This window comes from Sorex fumeus, unplaced genomic scaffold (assembly GCF_029834395.1).
Source record: "Sorex fumeus unplaced genomic scaffold, SorFum_2.1 ptg000037l, whole genome shotgun sequence".
In the NCBI taxonomy this organism is placed as follows: Eukaryota; Metazoa; Chordata; class Mammalia; order Eulipotyphla; family Soricidae; genus Sorex; species Sorex fumeus.
This window is the reverse complement of record NW_026606094.1, coordinates 37872748-37890176: the sequence shown is the minus strand read 5'-3', so window position 1 is coordinate 37890176 and position 17429 is coordinate 37872748.

Genomic DNA, 17429 nt, shown 5'->3' with positions numbered 1-17429 from the left:
TCCTGTACTATTGCTCCAGCCCTCATCTCATTTCTTTTCTAAAACTGAAAAATTTCTATCACTTTAAAGGATCTCAAAATCACTTTTTCTCCCACTTTCTTTGTCTCTTTCAATTTGACGAAAGCAAATTTTTTATAGGAAAAGTATAGTATATTTTCCAAGAGGAAATAATGAACAAGCTAGCAAACGGATAAGCAAGCAAGAGGCATGTTAAAGACAGAACACGAACTTGAAAGTAATCCAAATTTCCTCCTCCATTTTTTTAAATTTTTTTTTTAAATTTCTTCAGGCAATTTTCTTCTTTTTATTCTTAAAAAGAAAATTGGAGATGGGAGCTAGAGAAAAGTACAAGGTTTAACTCCTAGAAACAATAGACTCGTATAGTAAAGTTGCAGGTTATAAAATCAATACCCAAAAGTCCATGGCTTTCCTATACGCAAACAGTGAGAGAGAAGAAAGCAACATGAAAAAAACAATCCCGTTCACAATTGTGCCCCAGAAAATCAAGTACCTAGGAATCAGCTTAACTAAGGAAGTAAAGGACCTGTACAAAGAAAACTACAAAACGCTACTTCAGGAAATAAAAGAGGACATGAGGAAATGGAAAGATATCCCCTGCTCATGGGTCGGGAGACTTAACATTGTCAAAATGGCAATACTACCGAAAGCATTGTATAAATTCAATGCAATCCCTATAAGGATACCCATGACATTCTTCAAAGAAATGGAGCAAACACTCCTGAAATTTATATGGAACAATAAGCCCCCACGAATAGCTAAAGCAATTCTGGGGAAAAAGAAAATGGGAGGAATCAACCTCCCGAACTTCAAACTGTACTACAAAGCGGTAATAATTAAAACAGCATGGTACTGGAACAAAGGCAGAACTGCAGACCAATGGAACAGGGTTGAATACACTGACATCTCCCCTCAATCATATGCTCATCTAATCTTTGATAAAGGTGCAAGTAATGTGAAGTGGAGTAAGGAAAGCCTCTTTAATAAATTGTGTTGGCATCACTGGATGGCTACATGCAAAAAAATAGGCTCAGAACTCTGCCTATCACCATGTACAAAAGTAAGATCAAAATGGATTAAAGACCTCAACATCAGACCAGAAACCATAAGGTACATTGAAGATAAAGTTGGCAAAACCCTCCATGACATTGAAGCTAATGGTATCTTCAAAGATGCCATGCCACTGGCCGAGCAAGTGAAAACAGAGATAGATAAATGGGACTATCTTAAACTAAGAAGCTTCTGCACCTCCAAAGAAACAGTGACCAAAATACAAAGACAGTCTACAGAATGGGAAAGGATATTCGCCGAATACACATCTGACAAGGGGTTGATATCCAGGATATACAAAATACTGGTTAAACTCCACAAGAAGAAAACATCCAACCCCATCCAAAAATGGGGCAATGAAATGAACAGAAACTTTCTCAAAGAAGAAATCCGAATGGCAAAAAAGCACATGAGAAAATGCTCTACATCATTAATCGTCAGGGAGATGCAGATCAAAACCACAATGAGATACCATCTCACACCTCAGAGACTGGCCCCCATTCAAAAGAACAAAAGCAACCGATGCTGGCGTGGATGTGGCGAGAAAGGGACACTCCTTCACTGTTGGTGGGAATGTCCACTGGTTCAGCCCTTCTGGAAAACAGTATGGACGTTTCTCAAAAAATTAGAAATTGAGCTCCCATTTGACCCAGCAATACCACTCCTGGGAATATATCCCAGAGAGGCAAAAATGTATAGTCGAAGTGACATCTGCACTTGTTTGTTCATTGCAGCACTCTTTACAATAGCCAGAAACTGGAAGAAACCTGAATGCCCAAGAACAGATGACTGGTTAAAGAAACTTTGGTACATCTACACAATGGAGTACTATGTAGCTGTTAGAAAAGATGAAGTCATGAAATTTACATACAAGTGGTACAATATGGAAAGTATCATGCTAAGCGAAATGAGTCAGAAAGAGAGGGATAGACATAGAAAGATTGCATTCATCTGGGGGATATAAAGTAACAAAGTATGAGATTAATACCCAAGAATAGCTGAGATCAGCACCAGGAGGATTACTCCATAACTTAGAGGCCAGCCGGGTATCCTAGAGGAAAGGGCAGTTCAGATAGAGAAGGGAGCACCAAATAAAGGATGTTTGGAGGATCCTCCCAGGAGGGGAGATGCATGTCGAAAGTAGACTATGGACTGAACATGTTTGCCACTCAATGCCTCTTTTGCAGACCACAACACCCAAACGGAGAGAGAGAACACAGGGGATTGTCCTGCCACAGAGGCAGGGGGGGATGGGGGGATGGGGGTGGGAGGTATATTATCCATGGTGGTGAAAAACGGGCACTGGTGGAGGGATGGGTATCTGATCATTGTATAATTGAAACCCAAGCACAAAAAAAATTGTAAATCTACAACTGTAAAAAAATAAATAAATAAAAATTAAAAAAAAACCCATAAAGTAAAAATATTGAAGAGAGCATCTCTGTAAAAATTATTCAAAACTCAACCAATAAGCAATGGTAAAAATGATAAGATCACAGGATTAAAGAGATAGTGCAGCAGATAGAGTTTTTGCTTCAAAAAAAAGAAAAGGTAAAAAAGGTAAAGGCCCTCCCGTTGATCGTCGATTTGCTCGAGCAGGCCCAGTAACGTCTCCATTGGAGACTTTGTTGTTACTGTGTCTGGCATATCGAATACTCTCGGTAGCTTGCTGGGCTCTCCGAGAGGGGCGGAGGAATCAAACTCAGGTCGGCCATGTTGGCCACTTGTAAGGCGAACACCCTACTGCTGTGCTATCGCTCCAGCCCCAAAATTCCTAAGCAGATGATTATTCCACTGGAATAACTGGAATATTCAACTGAGAATTGAAATTCATACAAGAAAAAATATTCCAGGCAATGAATGGGGTAAAAAGCAGGATTTAGAAAATCACTATATAACATTAATATTCATTGGCACATGGACCATAACAATGTGTTATGTTATATATGCAATATTGAAACTGACCCAGGTTCAATCCCCACTATCCATACATGACAATGTTCAGGAGTAATTTTTGAGTGAAGAACTAGAGCATCGCTGGGTGATTTGGCAATCCAACCAAAAAACAAACAAACAAAAAACACTACCCAAACCCCAAAATGATAAACTCATAGAATTGAAGAGTTAGTACAGCAAATAAGGTGCTTGTCTTGAATACAACCAGGTTTGTTCCTCAGCACCACATAAGTACCCTGACACATAGGAGTGATCACTGAACACAGAGCCAGGAATCATCCCTGAGCTCTTCCAGGTGTCATCCTCCAATCTAAAAATAAATAGAATGTACTAAAAACAAGATCATTAAGTTTATTAACTTTCATACATTTCCATAGTTTCATATGCTTGCAATTACAGCATTTTTTGCACATACACTCATTCTAAATGTATAAACTAAAATTCTAGAAGAAACTTTAAAAATGAGCACAAAATGTTAATGGGCATAAAAAATAATAAAAGTAATAAAGAAATCATCAGTGTTGAATTTAAATTCTAATAAAAACCAGTTTTATTCTAGTATGACTGGAATAACATTTGTAATGATAAAGATGAACTTTCTCATGTTCAATTATAATTCCCATTTCTCAGTAACCCCTGAGCATTGGTAAGTGTGATCATTGCTGAGCAAAACCCCCTAAAGTATTCCAACTTACCTAAACCATTTTGTTCTTTTTTCAGGATTTTTATTGATAACCTTAAAATTAATTATAAACCCTTTTAGATAAAACCAACTTAGAGTAGTTATCAGTGTGATTCATATTGTATAACTCAAAAAAGCTAAGGAAAAGTTAATAATTTTTCCAAAGTTTAAGCTATTGGTGTCTAGACCTTAGTGAAGTTCCTTTTCTTTTAATCTTTTTCTTTTAAAGATCTTTTAAAGGTCTTTTTCTTTTGTGAAAATAGCCTATTAAAGTCTTATAATTTTCTTATGTAATATCAATATAGTAACAATTTAGTTAACATATATCACTATCTATGGCATATTTTATAACAATTCAAGACATTGAATATGTTATCAGAGTTATAAGATCAAAATTTATTTGAAGTAATATAAGTGTTTTTGACATCCAATTCTAATATCAATCACTAATTCTATGGAGACCATTGAGATAAAATTTCTTATCAAATTGTGTATTGGCTGAGCATATATCTTAATACTGTCTAATTAGTTATGTTTATTTTTGCAAAATAGCACTTTTAAAATTTTGATACAGTAAATGTCAAATGATATTTATTATAAGATTTCTAACATACCTTTTACCTTTTTTTTTTACTATTTTTATGATATGGTTATCTTCTAAATCCTCCTTTTTACCCTACCCAGTGGGATTATTATGTGAGATTTATCTCTACTTAGGAATCTCTTTTTATTCAGCAATCATTGGCTTACAATTATTAATTAACATTGCAAATTACTTCCAAATCTTATTTTATAGTAAGAGATGACAGCATAGAGGTAGTAGTGAAAGCAATCAAGGCAAATGAAAAATATTATTCATTACTCCAGAACTAAAGGAGTTTCTGACAGATTTAGAAACATTATTGTACTTTATTTACATACCTGAATATGAACTGAATATTCATTAGTTTTATTGGAATTTAATTGTTAAGAAGTAGAGTTAGTTTTTTTTTTATTAAATCAGACTGATAAATTTTAGAAGTGCTAGGTAAATTTTACAAATATCTGTTTAAGGAATAACAAATGATAGAGAGCACTATTTAGATGTATCATACAGTGATTTGTTTAGTCATGAAGTTTGTGTCTTACTTCAAAATCTTAGCTCTTTATCTCTACTTTTTTTGGTATCTTGATATAATTCCTTTACAGAAATATGGAAAGACATACAGCCTTTTACCATTGGTCAGATAAACACAGCTCTAAGTGCAGAAGAAGCTTGCATGGAGGTGATTCAGCCACCCCACCCCCGGAAAAGTGTATTTAATTATTTTGTTTTTTATGTATTTTTAACATTGTAGCCACTCTAATTTACAGTCTTGCAATAATGCTAGGGATTCATGCCAACATTTTTTGTCTTGTTTTCTGTTTTAGAACACAACTGACAATGCTCATAGGTTACTCCTACCTCTACATTCAGGATTTAGTCCTGTTCATGCTCAGGGGACCATAAGGATACTGGGGATCAAACCTGGTCGGCGGTATGCAAGGCAAATATCCTACCTGTTGTACCATTGTCCCAACCCCTCATGCATACGACATCTCAATACCAGATCTGCCACCATAGTGCCCGTTGTTTCCACTCTTGTGAAATGGTATCATCTCACCCTTCACATCTATCCTCTACTGTCCCACTATCCCACTCCTGACTCACTAGCCTCATAAACTCCATTTTGTAGACCAGGTCTTAGATTCTCTTGCATTGGACCCTTTGTTTCTACCATACCATAGATTTTTATATTCCACACATTAGAGATACTGTTCTTCTGCATCTCTCTTTCCCATCCTGGCTGACTTCACTCAGCACAATGCCTTCCAATTCCATCATGTAGTAGCAAGTTGCATGATTTGATCTTTTCTTATTGACAAGTAGTGTTTCATTGTGCATATACATCATAGTTTCTTTTTCCAATAATCTTTTTTTTGGAAATTTGGGTTGTTTCCAGATTTAGATTGTTCTCAAATTGTGAGTAGAACTTAAGACATGAACACAGGAGTGCAAATGTATTTTATGAGTAGTCTTTAGACCTTAAGGTAGATGTCTAGAAGTGGGAATACTAAGTCATATGGAAGCTAAATTTTTAGTTTCTCTGAGAAGTGTCCATATTGTTTTCCAGAAATGTTGAAGTAGTTTACATTTCCACCAGCAGTAGATGAGGTTATCTTTTTCCCCACATCCATGCCACGATAGGTTGATTTTACTCTTGTGGTGTGTCAGTCATTGATGTGAGATATCTCATTGTTGTTTTGATTAATATTTCCCTGATGATCAGTGATGTATAACATCTATACATATATGTATATATGAGAATTTAAATCAATGTAATTACAATGAATTTTTTAGTAAATAACATGTACATGTCTCAAAGTTCTGTGAAAGTCATAATTATGGGATGTTGATGGAAGGATTTTTTCAAATGTTCTTTAAATACCTGGCCTTTTTTTGCTTATTTTGTTTTGACCTGGTATGATCAGGAAAAAAAAGCAGCACTACCAGACAATATTGGCTAACCTTCAGAATCATGCAAATAACCCTTCAATGAGACTCAGAGTTTTCCATATTCTAAATAGAATATTTTGTCCCATCTTAGAAATCTACGTGAAGGAGAGTATTTTTGATCATAGCTGGTGGGAATCAGAGGCTACCTGTCACTTTTCTCAGAGGTCATTCCTGGCAGTACTAGAGGGACCATACATATGGTGCAGAAATTGAACACATGTCATCCATCTGTTTGAAAGAAAGTACTTTAACCCCTGTACTACCTTTCCAAACCCAGAAATCTACCTTTTTATTTTATACCTCACTCCTGTTGGAGCGATAGCACAGCGGTAGGGCGTTCGCCTTACACGCGGCCAATATGGCCGACCCGAGTTCGATTCCTCCGCCCCTCTTGGAGAGCCCGGCAAGCTACCGAGAGTATTCGATATGCCAGACACAGTAACAACAAAGTCTCCAATGGAGACGTTACTGGGCCCGCTCGAGCAAATCGACGATCAACGGGAGGGCCTTTACCTTTACCTTTACCTCACTCCTGGTATTTCAGATGATGAGTACAGATCTCTGACAGTCAAGTGTCCACTCTCTATTACTCAGAACTGCGAAGAAAGTTTAGGCGGTTAAATTAGAGTCAGGAAGTAGTTCTGATATCACTGTGTCTCTGTCTTTCGTATAATACAGCTAATTATTTGATAATCCATTTATTTTTTAACTTATGATTCAAAAGTTATATAATAAACATGAACTGAGAAGATCCTCTGTGAAATGAATACTCTGGGGAACTTAGATTTCTTATTATTATAGGTTTGGGCCTAACTTAAATATTTGATGATTTTAAAACTTACTTTTATAGAACAAAGGTGAATCGGGTAGGGCTGGAGAAAAACCACAGCGGGTAGGGTGTTTTTCTTGCACATAGCCGACCTGTGTTCCATGCCCAGTATCCCATAAAGTTCCCCCCACCCAGCACCACCCAAAAAGCAAAAAAGTGAATTGGTTAATTGGCCTTGAGGCAAACACATTACATTGTGAGGTTCTTTTGAATAAGATCAATATGTAAGTAAATTACCACGGTGAATCTCTTAATATCCAGTCAACACTGTGGATCTCTCCAGAGTTCTGAATGTATTTGATAATATTTTAAAGATGAGAAGAGTTTTTTTTTATTCGTAACAATCACAAACTAAGGCAAAGGCGATTGATAGCTAAAACAGACTGTTGATTCTTTTCAAAACACAAACACAAATCTTTTTCTTTTTCAGATGTTTACTCTTCTATGGGGCTGAAGAAAAATTAACACTTTAATTTTATAGTGCCAGTACAGGCATATGTGTGTGAAAAACAGAAAAAAAATAGAGAAAACAAGGGAGGAGAGGAGAAGGGGGGAGAGAAGAGAAGAAGGGAGGAGAAGTTGGGGAGAGAGGAGGGAAAAGGAGGGCAAGGGAGGGAAGAGTAGGGGAGAGAAGAGGAGAGGAGAGAGAGGAGAGAGAGAGAGAGAAAGAGAGAGAGAGAGAGAGAATGTGTGTGTGTGTGAGAGAGAGAAAGGCAGAAGCAGAGATAGATACAGAGAGAGAGGCATGGACAGAGATGAAAAGTAGAAAGAGGAGGTGAGCTGTTAATGGGGAAGAGAAAGATAAGAAGACTGGGGCCCATAGATCCTTTTTTCCCCGTACATTCATTTGAATATGCTTAAAAATGAAGATTGGCCAGGGACACAGTATAATAGAATATTATTTTCTTCTTTCCAAATTTTATAGTTTCCATCCGTACTTTTTCATTTTTCACTCAATGGTTTCTAAACTGTTCTGTAGGAACTATAAAGAATAATCATTTAGTCAAGGTCTGCTTATTTAGTGCCCTCCAGGGTGCCTATAGCTGAACCAGGAAAATTAATAGCATTAAACCCTCAAGCTTTGATGCTGGCTCTGAAATACAGAACTGTTTGACACATATTTCCAAAGGGATATTTATGCCTCTTTTTTAATGTGCGTTAAGAAAAAAATTGTCCAGCTTATTAACATATCTTTAATGTCTGATATACTGTTTTTGAAGTCAGATATCTAAGGTACATTGACAGATTGCAAATTTACTCTTCTAAGTGTTTGGTTTGATTAGTTAGATAAACTATATATACTTGTTGCCACCATTGCAATCAAGATAAAAGAACAATTCCATCCTTCTTACATATTTATGCTCCTTCACTATTAACCCTTCACTCATTACTAGTACTGGCTACCACTGATCTGAACTAAGTTCTCCAATTTTTCCTATACTATAATACCATATAAATAAATTATTTGCTATATGGACTTTGAAATCACTTAGTACAACAATTTAAACATAATTAGTATGGTTGTCCCTTGTATAAATCATAAGTTAATTTCTTTATTAACATAACTAAATCATGCTTCATGTATAAATACATTAATTTATTGACTGTTACAGGAACATTTGTATATTTTCCAATTCAGAGTGACTATAAAAATGGGCACTTTAGTTATTTCAGCTCTTTTTAGATAGGTTTTTATATGCTATAGCCTACCATATCTTTAAAAAATTCAATTTACCTAGAGATTTTTGTATACTCATTTCAATTTATTTTTTAATTTGTAAAAATAACTTATTTTTATTATTGTTTTTGTAACATGGTTACAATAGTGTTAGTGCTTACATTTTTTATGACAAAGTTATTGCAACTTCACCATCATCAAAGCTCTCAGAACTTCCACCACTATTTTTTATCACTTCTAGTCTGACTGTTCCTTCCTCTCAAGCCTTCTTCCACACTTTGGTCTCCTTTTTACAGTCAGAGTCTAAGGGCTTGTCTCATTTCATTCTGTCTATTCCTTTACATTATTTCTCTGTATGCCATAGATGAGAGACCATTCAGTATTTATCCTTCTCCCCCTGACTAATTCTGCTTATCACAATACACTCTGTTCCGTCAAAATTGTGGCAATCTGCAAGTCTTTATGTTTCTTTTACTTTAGTAGCATTCTTTCATAACTATATTCGACAACATTTTTGTTCATCTATGGATGGAACTTGGGTTGTTTCCATATTCTGGCTATTGTTCTTGGTCTGCAACAAATATGATATGGCTATATAACTTTGAATTAATGTTTGTGGAGGTATATGACAAGAGGTAGAATTGCTGCATTATGTGAATATTCTATAGTGACATTTTTGGGGTTTTTTGATATATGTAATTCTCACTGGTGTGAGATAATATCTCATTGCCATTTGATTTTCATTTCACTGATAATGAGTGATAATATATATCTTTTAAATATGCTTATTGATCATCTATATGTCTTCTTCAGGAAGGGTCTATTTATTTCCTCTCTCCATTTTTTGATGGGTTGTCAACCTATCTGTTTCTTTGCATCTACTGTAAATTCCCGTGGCAGCATAGAATTGGATCTACTTTGCAACAAAATTTCTGATTTAATGATTTATTCTTTTGTAACCATCATTTCTAGACCACTAGTATTTTATGCACTCATTTATACATTTTAATAACTTTGTTGTTTTCTGTAAATATCTTTAATTTTTATAAATGTCTATCTTTTATTTGCATTTCATCTATTATTTCTTTCTTAACACACCTACCTTTTCTTACTTTTAGGGGATTTTTTTCAACACACCTCTTCACCTTACTACAATGGGCCTTCAAAATATGTTCATTTTAATTGGTCTAACATACATGACAATCCATTTCCATTTAATAAGCGCCATTACTATTATAAATTATATGCTAATATATTCTTGTATCACAATGTATCTATTGCATTGGACAATTATCTTTCTAAAAATTGAAATTTGATGAATGTCATAGTTCTTATTTTAATTAATTTTTTAATTCTTATCACTATGATTTACTAGTACTATCAGTGCAATGTTCAATACCACACACTCCCACCAAACTGTTCTTATTCCTCCATTCTAATGGGATAAAGTCATTACATAGTTTTTAAATAGATTGTATATTACCATCTTATATTCTTTAGAACAAATATAGATGCCACGTTTTTGCTTGTTTTTTTATTAAAGAAATTAAGCTTGCACTCCTTTCCTAATTTTCAAGAAAATTGTAATGATCAAAATCTTATGAGTTTCTAACACAAAAAGTTGATAACCTTACAAAGAGTCCCATACATTCATCTGAACTTGTAATAACACTCTAAGGGGGTGGCAGTGGGAGATAGAAAAATTTCTCTCCTTTTCAGTATCAATCTCCTCCAAAATGCCAAATTATATAAATATATAAAATATATATATAAATCTTAATGTAGAGTGACAAGCTAAAATGAAAGATGCAAATACCCAGGTGCCATTTTGTTTTATTTCACTTGAACAATGTTTTCTCTAAAATTGTTAAATATTTAATTAACTTCATGATCCAAGAGCATAATTTTAGTGAAACACTTGCTCTTTTTTTTGCTGTTTTTATGTATTTTAATAAGACCAATGCCTAGCTTCTGGAATTTAGAAATTATAGATCAATATCATTTAATTGTATCGTGGACTAAGGAAAGAATTTTGGGTGAGATATATAGACAGTAGGTAGAACCTTGAATTTGACTGATCCTGTTTTGATCCCCAGTACACTGCATGCTATTCTGAGCCCAGCTACCTGGGATTCCTGAGCACAGAGTTAGAAGTAATTCCTTTGTGATTCCTTTGTATTGTAGGTAGTGGCTTCCAAAAAATAACAACAAACCCCCAACACTCCTCTCCCCAAAAGATTTGGAAGGCATTTGTCAAATTATTACTTAAAAATATTTAGGATTAGCTAAATTTGGTTAAAATATAGTTACATGGTGCTGGGAATGTTTTGATGTAGAGAAAGGCTTTGAGGGTAGAAATGACACTTATGCTGAATATCACTGATACTAATTATTAGGGATGAAGTTTAGAGAAGAATTTATTATGAAATATTTCATAAATATATTTTCATCATCTTATATAATATATATAGGTTATATTTCCCCAAAAGGCAGCTGATACTGTTCAGACTTTATCAATGGTGTCACTTTGGCTTAGAAAATGGTATTAATTTGTTTATAAATACTACTAAAAGTAGGAGTAGAGGGGCTGAGAGATAGCACAGCAGGTAGGGCGTTTGCCTTGCATGCAGCTGACCCAGGTTTATTTTCCTGCATCCCATATGGTCCCCTGAGCACTGCCAGGAGTAACTAGCCAGGAGTAACTCCTGAGTGCGAGCCAGGAGTAACCCCTGTGCATCATCAGGTGCGACCCAAAAAGCAAAAAAAAAGTAGGAATAGAGTTTTCCATCATATCTGATCCCAAACTATATTATTTTCATTTATATAGCAATAAATTTTTAGATATATACCTATTTTGAATGTTCAGTGTCAAAATAGTGATGGGACTTGATACATAAAGATAAATGTTGTATTGGTCCTAACTCTAAATGATTTATGACCACTTAAAGAGAGCAAGCAGGTAAATTTATAATAGAAGAAATATTTAAAGCTATTATAGAAACATCAGCTTTCTTGTAAGTTTCCAAAGGATGGAATAATCAATTTTCCATGAAGAAATTGTCTAAGAGCAGAGCTTATGTTTGATGAAAGTGAGCCCTGAACCATGAGCCTATGTTTAACAGTCCTCTAAATGATGAGAGAGATAGGAAAGGTTATTACAACATGTTTAGCAGCATGAACAAAGGCACAGAGGTGAGACCTATGTCTTAAAACAGATTAGCTCTTTTCAATGTAATTGTGCAATTAGAGAATAGGCATAGACATGACTCTTCCAGTATCTGACTTATTACAGAGTACTTAGATAAACTAGTTTTAGTATCTGAAGAAATGGTGAAAACAGAACTAGGTGATGAACCCAGAAAAGCTGATGTGTTTTTGGCATTTTAGATGAAAGAAGGGCATTTCATTGTATATAATGTTCAGGTAAAGATAAAAACTAGAGAGTGTATTTTCTTCTGAATTTTATAAAATAATCAAAAATGGTAGCTTGGGCATGAAAAATAATGTTTTACCTGCTATTAAGGTTTTAAAGAATTATACATTAGAGAATGAAAGCTTATATAAAAGGAGATGACTTTCAATTTCCAAATGAGATAAGTATTCACAAAGCTGAAGTCTTGTTTAGAAGTAAAAATTTAGCTAAGACTTGTCAGCATCTAATGGATAGCTGAGATGAGATTAAGCAATTATTTAGGGTAATAGCTGTCAAATGTGACTACACATTAGTACAATGAAGAAATATTTGCAATTTCAAATATTTACACTGCTCATATCTGAAGGTACAAATAGGTATCAGTTTTACTGTCTTTTAGTTCTCTTAAATTTTAATTAAAAGTATTTATTGACTGGTTCAATTATTGTAAATGATTTATTTATTCTAGGCAGTGCTTAGAAACTCCACGGGAAATCTTGGTAATTCTTGACCAACTGGGCCGGAGATTCTATGCAAGGGTCTTAGGTTGTGATGTGTCTCTGTTTTGCAGTATTTGGAAGAAGCTGAACTGCCCAATTGGTGCCTGTTGGCCAACAGGGCTATATTTACTAAAATCATGGAACCATATGGTGCTGGAGATCAAACAGGTTAGCACAGAAAAATAATAGATATATAGTAGTTAGGCGAAATATTCTTTATGTGGCACACATCCCAGAATACTAAGTCATAAGAATATTCTGTTGTCACTTCTCACTTTATATTGTGAATTGGTTGGACAAGGACCTTGCCATTACTTCTGGAGAAAGAGAAAAAGTATATTATAAGCAGAATCTAGGTTTATTGATTTTTATACCAAGATTCCATCTATTGTCTTCAAAATACCTCCTAGACATGGCCAAAATTGAACGCTCACATGAAGTTGAATGCCAAAAATATAATTCTTAGGATCAAAAGCAACGAGGTGAAATTTTTCCTTTGAAATCAATATATTTACCCCACGGTAGTTTTATATTTCAAATGGAACTACTGGAAATTAAGGTACAAGAGTCAATACTTAAAACCTGGTCTAACAAAAAATTTGTTTCTGACAATAATTCTGCATTTATTGTTTTAGTTTGGGCTGTTCAAAATAAATGCCACAAGCTAGGTGCTCACATGAATAATAAATATTCAGACAAGAAAATCAAAGATATCAAAATTGGAAAAGAATTCAAATTATTACTACTTGCAGAGGATATGATAATATACATAAAAGAATCCAACGAGTACACACACACACACACACACACACACACACACACACCCCAAAAAAACCCTCCTAGGATCAATAGGGCATTACAGCAAAGTATCTGGCTACAAAGTCAATACACAAAACCTTGTTGCAATCTTATATACAATGAATGTATCAGGGTAGAAAGCAATCAAAGAGGCTATTCCATTTTTAAAAAGTGTCCAAAAATATCAAGTATCTAGGAATCAATTTAACAAAAGACCTGGGAGATTTATACCATGAAAACTTATATTACTTAAGAAAATGATAGACTTAGGAAATGGAAAAAATATTCCATGCTCAAGTATCAGAAGAATCCTTATTGTTAAAATGACAATAAGGATTTATTGTTAACATACCTAAGCTATTATATAGTGTCAAAGCAATGTCCATCCAAATTCAGATGATATTCTTTAAGAACCTAGAAAAGTTAGGAACACAGTTTATGTGGAATCATAAACTCCAAATAGATAAACCCATACTGAAAAATAAGAAATTGGGTAGTTATCTCTTTATCTAACTGTACTATAAAGCATGGGGATCAAAACTGCATGGTACTGGAATAGAGATAGGTTCTCTGATCAATGGAATAAAACACCCAACCTCAAAACCACCCATATTTATGGACAATTAATTTTAGATGAAGGATAAGAGAACATGAAGTAAAGATAGCCTCTTCAACAAATGGTGCTGGTAAAACTGGATAACCACATGTAAAAAATAAATAAAGCTGGACATATATCTCACACCATACACAAAAGGCAATTTAAGGTGGATCAATGACCTTGAGATTTAACTTGAAAATGTAAAGTAAATCAAGAAAAATCTAGGCACAATGCTCCAAGATTTGAACCTCAAAGGAACCTTCAAGATCCACTGGCAAAGGAAATGAAATAACAAATAATCACATGGGAGTACATAGAATTAGAGTTTCTGAATGGTGAAAGAAAAACATGTTAAAAGAAAACAGCTAACTGAATGGGGAAAAAAAAATCTCACTCAACACATAAGCTAAAGGGTTGATATCCAGGATATAACAAGTACTCATAAAAATCAACCAAAAAAAATTAAAACCCTATCAAAAAATGGGGAGAGGGAATGAACAGATTCTTCTTAGAGAAAGAAAAGCAGATGGCCAATCGGCACATAAGAAAATGCTTGGCATTAATTATTGCTTATAGAAATCTAAATCAAGATATCATCTCACACCATTGAGAATGGCACATATCAGAAATAGTAGGAACAATTTGTATTGGTGTGATTTAGTGAAAAAGAACTCTCATACACTGCTGGTGGGAATGTTTTCTGGTTCAAGCCCTGTGGAAAACTGTTTGGAGTTCTCAGGAAACTTAGAATTAAACTGCCATCTGACCCAGTAATTCCACTTTTAGGCATCTACCAACAGGACATAAAAACATTCATTCAAAAGGACATATGCACACCATCATTTCACTGCTACACTAAATACAGTAGCTAAGGTATTTCATCAGATGAAATGAAGACAAAAAAATACCCTATCAAAAATAAAATAGGAAGATTTTTTTGCAGAGGATAGATGAGATAAATATATACTAACTTGTAAAATTATAAGTGAGCATTACTATATCAATAATCACAATTAAAGTATCTTTCAGAAAATGTTTGGTATTCAATATATACTCAAATCACTTGATTACTTGACATCCTATTACTCATGGGTTTGCTCGAGCAGGCGCCAGTAACGTCTCCATTAGTCCCTGTCACGTGCTAGTGTAGTCCAGTGGCATATACTCATTCTAGGAACATGAAAAACCTCAAACTGATCGTTCAGGATCTTGATGAAGAAGTTTGACCATTTCATAGGTGGGTGGCCACATGATCTTTTGACGTCCCAGGGAATCCAGTCAGTAATGGCTCTAGTCCAGCGATCCTCTCCAAATCTCATTACGTGTCCAGCCCATCTGATTTTCGATGCCTTGGCAAATGAGACAGCATCCCTGATCTTTGATCGTAAATGAAGGTTGGAACTCCGGATTCTTTCTCTCATTTGAGTGAAGTGTGATGCTACAAACATAGCTCTTTCGATTCCTCTTTGGGAGACCCGAATAACATTCTCATCCTGTTTTCGAAGGGCCCAGGTCTCTGAGGCGTATGTTAATGCAAGAAGAACAGTGGAATCAAAGAGATGTGCCCAGAGCCAGAGTTTCTTCAGCCTCGTAGATATTTCTTCGACACTCTTCAAGGCGTTCCAAGCCATTCTTTCCTTCTGCACAACTCAGGTGCCAGGTCATTCATCATGTTGACTTCTAGACCTAGGTACACATAACTGATGCATTCAGAGATGTTTGTTCCATTGAGAGCGAATGGAATATCAGGAACAAGACTGTTTCTCATAAACATTGTCTTCGTGAGATTCAGCAGGAGTCCAACCTTTCTACACTCACAGTCAAAGCCGACCAGCATTTGTGCCACTTGGCTAACGTTCAGTGGTATTAGAATGATGTCATCAGTGAAGCGGAGGTGGTTTATTTTCTAACCATCTCCTTCCCATTCCTATTGTTGCATGATGTTCTCGAGGGTGGCACAGAAGAGTTTCGGTGATATGGTATCACTCTGCCAAACTCCTCTCTTGACATGGATGATCAATTCCTTGTAGAATGGAGAGCTCCTGTAGTGAATCCATAATACAGCTCACAGAGGATCCTGATGCATTGAGTTTGAACACCCTGTTTGGCTAGTGCTCCGATGACCACTTCCATTACAACAGAATCAAAGGCCTTCTTTAAATCAATGAACATTAGACAGAGTGGCATCTTGAACTCCTGAGAAATCTCGATGAGCTTGTAATCGTGTAGATATGTTCGATCGTGCTGAATTCTTTTCAGAACCTGGCTTGCTTGCATGGTTGTTCTTCATCTAGTGTTCTGCCAATCCTATTCAGGATGACTTAGTGAACAGCTTGTAGATGAGAGACAATAGGAAGATTGGGTGATAGTTGCCAATGTTGTGGATGTCTCCCTTCTCGTAGAGTAGTGCAGTCCTGCTGTATTTCCATTGGGGTGGAACCTTGCATTCAGACAGGTAGCATGTGAAGAGCTGAGCCAGTGTATTGATGGGTACTGACGGCATGTTCTTCAGGTGTTTGGTTCTGACCTTGTCTGGGCCAGATGCTGTTCACTTCTTTACTAATGAAATGGCGTGTAGGATTTCGGAAGGGAGAACGCTGGGAACGACATATCCATCCTGCAGAATTTTGTATGTGGCAGGTAGACGTGGCTATCAAAGAGATCTGAGTAGAAGTCATGGATAATCTTCTTTATTGCCCTTCAAGAAGATGTGATAGATCAGGACCAAGTCATCTTGGTCTTGTAGTTGGTGAAGGACAGGCAGGTGTTGCAAATGCTTTTCCTGGTCTCTGCCACATCTGCCAGCACTGTTGCTCTTCTCTCTTTGAGGTCTTTGTTGATCACTTCTCTGTACTGCTTTGCCAGCTCAGACGTTCCCTTGTGGTTGCCTGAGGCTTGCACCCAGCAATGTAGGCATATGAGCTTGAGAATTTTCAAAGACAGGCATCTTTTTGTGGTTATATCTCTCGCAGCATTCCTCAGACAATTATGGAGGTGCTGAAACAGTTGATTGTATTCCTCGTCAATGTTGTCAACGATGGCACCTTCCCATGTTGCTGCAATAGTGCCAAAGAGCTCCTAGTTGGTGGTCATTCTGGGTGTTCTCTTCTTAAACGTTGCAGTCCTTTCTCCCTGCGCCGTGAAGTAGAATTTTGCACGAAGGAGACAGTGGTCTGATCCCCTTTGGAATTTTGGGACAACAGCGACATTGATTAGATAACACCATCAATTGAATATGATGTGGTCAATTTCGTTGTGGAACTGTATACTTGGAGACTCCTTTGCCCAACGTTCAGATTTGGACTTCTGGAATTGTGAGTTGCCATGGATGGTCTTGGTTGACATGATGAAATAAGACAGTCTCTCTCCCTG